Source organism: Cornus florida, unplaced genomic scaffold (genome assembly GCF_030987335.1).
Source record: "Cornus florida cultivar Cherokee Brave unplaced genomic scaffold, ASM3098733v1 CherokeeBrave_3.0.0_Hap2_Chr01, whole genome shotgun sequence".
Taxonomy (NCBI): Eukaryota; Viridiplantae; Streptophyta; class Magnoliopsida; order Cornales; family Cornaceae; genus Cornus; species Cornus florida.
In genome coordinates, this window is record NW_026775571.1 from 29008250 (window position 1) to 29016763 (window position 8514).

An 8514-nucleotide genomic window follows, 5' to 3' on the forward strand; every position below is an offset into this window, starting at 1 on the left:
TGATTGAACCACTATAGACTGTGCCAGTGTGGCCTGTGAACCTGTGCCACTAGCTGCCCTGCCCTACCATTTTGGACACTCTTTCCTAATGTGCCCTGGCTGCTTGTAGTAATGATAAACTCCCAATCCTCCCCTCGTGGAAGCCATAGGCTGACTAGCCTGTGGATGAAGCTGTGGGCAACAAGGCCTGATGTGTCCTAGCTACTGGCAATGATGACAAATCACTCCCTAGGCTAATCCCGAAGGTACAAGAACCGAGGGTGCAAAACAAGCCTGTTGTGGCAGCCCCTGAGTGTGAGTACTGTCCCCGACCTTAGCCTTCTTCCACTGACTCCCTGAAAAAGATGAAGCCTTACTACGATACTGCTTACGTGAACCTCTAATCCTTAATTGATCTCTGCCCTCTACCTCGACTAACATAGCCCTCTGGACCACCTCTCTGTAGGTCCTCAAATCAATAAGTGAAACCCGTGGCCTGATGTCAAGATGAAGCCCATCCTGAAACTTTATAGCCCTGGTCTCGTCTGTCACTTCTATCTCCTCGGCGTAGCAGGAAAGAGAAGTAAATCGTGTCTCATACTCAATGACACTCATAGTGCCCTGATAGAGACCTGCAAACTGGATCCTCATTTCTCGTCTCATAGCCCTCGGAAAGAAGTGTTCGAAGAAAAGCTCTCTGAATGCAACCCAAGTCATCGTCTCAACATTGTGGACATTGGTGATAGACCTCCACCAGATCTCTGCATTGCCTATGAACATGGAATAGGTTAAAGGGATCCTCAACCTATCCATAGGCACTGCCATACTGTCCAACTTATAAACCATAAGGTTAAGCCAAGCCTCTAAAACCAACGGATCTGAACTCTTTGCGAACTGAACAATCTTCACCCTCTGAAGCTTCATGAAGTAGTCCAATACCTCATTGAATACTGGTGCTGGTACCGGTACCGGTGCAGGTGCAGGAATCTGTATCCTCGCAAATTATCTACGGAATAACTCCTGAATGGACTCTGAAATCCCAAGAGCCACTCCCTGTGCAATATGTTCCTCATTCGTAGGAACCCGTGGTGGATTAGCATCCACACCTCGAGGTTGAGCTCCAGCCCTCCTAGGAAGGTTCCTTATAAGCTCGGTGACTTCCACCTACTCATCCCCTCCAACCTGACTTGAAAACTCTCCACGTGTCCTAACCATAATGTTATATGCACGAAAGACAAGGTCAATAACAACGCAAGTTATTATAACCGAATACAACTCACTCAGTAAATGCATGAAACATGAAGCACGAAGATTTATGCAACATACAGTTATGCTAAGACACTTAAGGAAAGCCCTTTAAACATTTAAACAATTAAGCACGTAATCATGTGACCATATCAAAGCATGTCAGCAAGAAACATATGATAAACCCAAAATTCCGTAGTCTAAAGGTTTTCGAACCTCAAGCTCTGATACCACTTGTGATTGCCCGAATTCTGGAGAACTAGGTGCGCTAACGAGTAACCCAAAAATTGAACCGTTAACGGGTCCCAAATGTGGAAGTTAAGTCAAAATGGTCAAACGGTGCCTTCGGACACCAATGACACTCAAGAAAGCATGATCTAGGTCAAACTAGACCATGAGCGCCACTAGATGGCTTATACAAGGTCAACAGTGCAAAGTGGAAACATACGAATGGTGTCGATATGCCAAGACAACAAACCAAACATGGTCAACAAGGACAGCAGCATTTCGGTCATCCGAAATGGTAATTCGCTCGACCGAAATGAACCCAAAAGAAGGTCACATTCTGATCATCATAAATTAAGAACCGATCGACCAGTTGTGACCCAAACAGGATCCTTGGCCACTGGAAAATGCATTTCTACTGTTCAATTAAATTCCAAAAGCAATCGGTCGTCCGAAATGGAATTTTGGTCGAATGAAATAGCTCGAAAATGTGCAGGAGAACCTGCTATGCACCAGAAAATGAAAAGGGCCCTTTAGGCCTCAATTCCCTATCATACATTGGTCCAACATGAAATTTAAGTATGTGCAAGCATATGAGCATACCAGCAAACGTAATAAACATAAAGAGATGAAATACATTGGATTTTTTTTTTCTAGTTGGTACTCACACACACTTGTCTCTTTTGAGACTTGAACCCCTTACCTCCCTTTAGGATGTAAGAGGCTGATACCGCTAAGCCACTGGCCCATTGGTGAAATACATTGGCTCACGGCCTCATTACATGTTAATTGTCCAAAACATATTTCATAAGTCCATAATTACAAAAGATACATCAGAATAAGCATGCTAAACATTTTGCATGCATCCAAAAAGTGTGTATGTTCATGACACAAATCCACAACAAACTAGGGATGATGTGGATAAAAAAATAGCACTTCTTTACATGAAAAATAATAACCAACTAGGGTGAGGAAACGAGTTACTTAGTAGAATGAAGCATATGCATATACCATAAAGTTTCATTGGTTCTTTGCAATGTAATATAAACCAAACATATGTGGATCATGCCTCCTAACATCTAGTTTCAAAGGGGTAGCTAAGGAATCATCCTAAGCTATAATGAAACAATTTGAAAGCAACCCACAATTGGTAAAACAATCAATCACAATGGTAATATTCAATAAGATACAACAAGTTACAACACTAGGTTATTTCAACTTGTAAATTAAACGCGAAATCAAACAATGTGGAAAATTTGGGAGCGGTGTCCGGTCATGAACTCACAACACAAGACGATTAGCTGTTTGAGGCTTTTAACCCACAAGGAACTACCTAAGTGCACACTATATTGGGGAGAACTCATACCTCTCGCACTAGAGCCAAACTCTAGCTAAGTCACGTTTTCTTACCCTAAGTATTTCCAAAATCAATAAAGTAAGTCACAACTTATCAAATAATTATACAATGCATGTAGTCACCTTTCACACACATCCAATTTTTGAACTACACACAAAATATTCCCTAAGTCCTCGAGCTATAATGGCATACACAATGTCAAGTTTGCAAAGTGATTACAATAATACATCTACAAGGTAATCAACATAGGAATTTTAATAATGCTAACATGGAATTCATTAAATCCCTAACTTGACAACAACATAGTCAAATATCATAATATAATTAATGGCAATTATAATCCTAAAACATCATAGTAACAACATTAACATAATACAAGATTTCCAACTTCTACTATGTAAAACAACAACAATACAAGAGTATAATCACATATAAGACTTGTGTAAAAATGACACCCTAGGTTAGATATAATCTATCATCTAATACAATCCTAGAACAATATATTACTTGCATACAATGCATATTAACAACAAGGAACATAAGATATAACAAGAGGATAAACATATGACAACCCCTACCTCACTAGAGGATTGTTCCTCTAGAATCCGAGGCAACAAAAGTAAATGGAAAAACTGAACAAAGGTATTCTAGAGAAGGAAGAGAGGAAACTTTTGTCTTCAAGGTGAAAGACTAAATTCCTAAGGGAAGGGGTTCGAATTTGAGAATTGGTGGCTAGGGTTTCAAGGTTCAACAATGGTGGCCAATTGAGGAAGACAACTTTCACAAGAAATGACTTTGTGAAGTCAAGTATACTACACCAACACTACCTCTCTCACACAAACACACACATCCACCCTCCACCTGTCACAAAACTAGGCATCCTCACAAGGTTTAATCTAGGCCTTACACTTGTTACCATCCTAGGCTTCCAAGTGTTCCACCCCAAAAGTCAACATGTGGTCCATGGAAAAGGTGACACTTGTCACACCTTTCAAGAATTGCAAAAAGGTCCTTTCTCTAAATATCTTAAAGAAATATTTGAAAAATGGTCCTTAATCAAAAATATCTCAAAAACATAATTATGCAAAACACCCCAAAAAACAAAAATGTTTTTGAATAAACTATGCATCCATACCCTCAGAAATTAAAAATAAACGAGCATGCTTTTCAAAGAAAATAAAGATTTACGCGGGCAGTAAAAGACAATATAATGCAATGCACGTGGTGTCAGAAATCAGTTCTGAGCACCAAAGCCTATCTCGAGCGCAACAAAATCCTAACGCAACGCGGAAAAAGAATAAATCAAATAAATAAAATAAAATGAATGTCGTAAAAATATAAAAGGAAAAAGAAGACTCGGTCTTCACAAGATTTAATCAGAGGGAGATTCTAGATTGTAATAGAATCGCCAACGGAGAATTGTACCTATTTTCTGAAAATTAATAAAAATTAATTATTTGTTTGCATTTTTGTTCCTAGATTTTCGGACACGAAATTTATGTGTACAACTATACTATTAACAAATAAATCAAATTTATGCGTCAAAGTAAGAAAAATTCATAAAAATTAGAAACATAGTTACAATGCATAAATTTGTTAAGAAGAAGACGAACCGATATAGAAACTATGTTTTCAAAGAAAACTAGAGCGGAAACCTTCTTCAACCTTCTACCTTTACTTGAAACTGAACGATGGATTTCAGGCCCTTTTACGACATATTTATAGAGGGTTGGGACCGTTCCTTATCATATGAGAAAGAGAGAGGCATTGGTTCCATCAACAGATGCATCTCTCTGCAAACAACTGTTAATACACTAAAATAAAGCATCATAGCTCTTAAACATATATAATTGACTATTTGTTCAAATATATGGATAACTAAATATTAATTAATTCTAATTAAATTATTATTTTTTTCCTTACATGTGATTGTATCATAAGAAAAAGACAGGCTTGATTAATAGTACCATTTTTGGGCCACCAGATTGATGGGTTTTCTGTTTAATAAAAAAAAGAAAAAGGGGTGAACTAAGATGGAAAAAATATTTGTCATTAATGGTTACAAACTAGATGATTCAGCTGGGATTAAAAAAATAATAATAAAAAAAAAATAAAAATAAAAATAAAAATAAAAAAGGCAATTAATATGGTCAAGTTAGCCATCCCAATCTCTGAAAATGTTGGCTCTAGCTTACTCTTTCCAAGATTTTCTTTATTCAAAAGTTCGCTATTCCATGCTTGAAAAGGTTGGCTCTGCCTTCAAAAGTACCTATGCATATAACTAAATATATATATATATATATATATAGACACAAATATAAAGAAGATATTTACCAGTACCAAAATCTTGTACAAGTTTGAATGATGAATTATAGTTTCCATGTAGAATCAATTGCCTCAATATCAAACACATCTGGTGACACCAGTACCAAAATTTTCTTACGAGTGTAAAGGTAATGAAGCACAAGTAAATACTATAATAAATATTGATGGGATAATAAGTATTTTAGTTACAAAAGATTCATATCATCCCAACTTTAGTATTTGCGCAATTGTAGCCTTTGTAGGTCAAATGCTATACATCATCCCAACTTTGGTTAATTGGAAAATATTTGTGGTAAATGCATTTCATTTAAGTACAAAATATTGCTAGTCCAATTTATACGGTTAGTACATGGGGATCACAATCATAATTAGGTGTTGATGGGGAGAAATTATTACATGGTATTGGATCCGGTTAATTATGATGTAAATAAGTGTAAATTTTATTTCAATTTCTTTTTTTCTTTTTTAATTGTGTGTCAATTGATGATTAAGCAAGACATATAATAATATCTAGATGATTGGCTGATTTGCAATGACAGCTCTATTACACATATAATAATAATATATGATCATACGCCCTGAAATAAATCGCATGGACTAAATGAAATTAGTCCCTTATAATATAGTTTCTTTTATAAATTTTTTTTTTCTTCTTACCAATAATAAAAACCAATTTTGAAAATTAGGGTCTTCCCTAATAATGTAATTGTGTTTATAATGCAATTCATAAACTTCTGATATCATCACAACATAGCAAATTGAGTGTACTAATTAATTAGGTAGATGTCAATGAAATTGCAATTATTCACTTCAATAATCTCTTATAAAAAGGATACCTTTTTAGAAATGAATTCTAGTTTGTTGAGCATGATATATCAAGAAATATATTTTAAATGTTTAAAAAAGTTTGCAAATATTATAGGAAAAAAAGAAAAAAAAATACCTCAATGATTCAGAATTTATAAACTTATACAATACCTAAACGAACGCATAACAACCGAGCAATTAGTAGTACATTCTTTCTTGATGATTAGTGCAATTGATTATGAAAGGTGTTGACGAGCATATAATAATTTTTGGAATTTGAGATGTGCATTAACATGTGTCATTGTTGAAGGCACAGCGGAAGCATTTAATAATTTCAGGAGCGTAACCACGTGATTTTTCATCAAATCAAGAAATACTGTAAAGGAATCTCATACCTTTGAACGATTGAATAATCGTCGAATTCAATAACACTATTCTTTGGCTTTGAACTCTGATGAACACTTTCTCCTTTGGCCTTGAATACCAATGAGTCTTCACCTCTATGACCCCAATATAGGATTGTGGAATCCTAACCTTCTCTCTCACTCTCTGTATATTAGATAGTGTACGACACAATATTTTGTATCGATATCTCACAGAATATATGATCTGAGAGAATCGGTTAAAAAAGTCTGGGCCTAGATTTGAGGATCCAAGAGGACTTCCTTATCCTAGCTCCAATTGGACAGACTCATAACTCTATCATATCCAATTAATTGCAATAAGTACCACAAATAGTATTGTAATTGCACTCTAGGATTTAGAAATTATGACAAGGCCCTGTGTACTAAATAATTATATATAAACCCCTCCACTACCGAATATCCATAAGTAGTCCTAGGAAAATATATACCGTCCCACCTAAGACTTACTTATATTTTATATTCCTTGAGTAACCAATTTAAACCTTATGATCACTAAATTTCTTTTATAAAAGAATTTTTCAAAATAAATATTTTTCTAAATAAATAATAGAAAAATAATTTAGTAAACATTTTACTAAAATGTCCTGGCCAGGTTCCAGTGATCAAACTTATTAAATTGCATCAAGGGGATATTCTAACTCTTATAGAGTATGGATTCCATGTTGAGCATTTGTGTTCTCAGAGCTCCAATATTAACCACCCAAGATACCATGGTCAATAGCTTAAAAGATCTCACATGTTGGTAAGTCAAAGTGACCAATATTGAAACTTAAGTCCACTAAACCTCTCAGGATTTAGAGGTTAATGTATCTAGTAGATAAGAAACACACCAAAATAATAACAGTAATTTGTATGGTGTGATCTTATGGTGATCTAGTTCAGTGTACTCCAACCACACTAACACACTGCCTTAGAGTCAACTACCCCAATGGTTGAGACAAACCATCCTATCTTATAGAGGTCAAGTGTGTTACAGTCTTACAGATAAAAGTGCCCAACTTTTATAATTGACTGCGAACAATGCCAAGGTGCAAGAAACCGGTGAGCCCAATTCTCCTGCGTGTAAATCTTATTTACACACTTAAGTCACCTATAATGCAACTTGAGTACAATAATACATCTCATGCAAAAATATGTAAAGCCCAATGCATGAATATCACATTTATTAATAAAATATCGAATAAATAAATAAATAATTGGCTTGTAGGGCATATGATCCCAACTATTGTAACCTTGGAATTTTGCAATAAGTCTTTCCATAGGAAGACTCCAAGTCAATGAAGTCATTCGACATGGTCACACGAGAAGAAATTATTATATAGTCTTTGTTGATACTCTGTTGAATAATCCAATAAAAGTTACTAATTTTGAGATTTTTTTTTGTAAGAACAATGCTTACTTCAGGCCGTATAAATAGTAATGTCTTTCTAATATTGACATACATCAATAAAAATATGACATGTGTAAAAAAAAATTTAAATAATTAATAAAAATTGTTTGGATCTTTTTATGGATCATCCAAAAGGAAAGATTTTTTTTTTCCTAATGCGTTTGAGATTTTCTATTCCAAACCCTTCATATTACAATCCGTTACAGAAGAAGCTAAAGAATTAGCCCAAACATGGTAAATTAACCACAATTGTAAGACTCCAATTATCAATGGAGTTTATGGAAATCAATTTGGCTTCAAATTGTAACAATGGTGATAAAGATAAAATTTTTGGATGACACTAAAGTTATGCATATTTATTAATTGGTTGGCCTTGAGTCATTTTGGAGATGGGGTTACAACAGAGATGGCAAGCAATGAGTGTGGTGTCATGAATCATCTCTAATGATTGGATGTAAAAAATTAGGTTTTGGGAACGAAGAAGGTGGCAAGGAACGAAGGTGGTGGAGGTCGGTTGGCGAAAGAGAAGATTAATATTAGGGTTTCAGAATTGGGGAAATGGTGGGCATCAATGAGGATTTGGTGGGAGGTCTCACACACGGGTGAGAGAAAATCCTTTTCCTTTTTGGATGACCTATGAAAAGATCTGAATGATTCAGGTTTAATTTTTAAATTTTTTTTTTGATACATGTCATGTTGTTATTGGTCCATATCAACATTTGAAGGACAACCATACTTATGTGGCCTAAGGCAAACTTTTT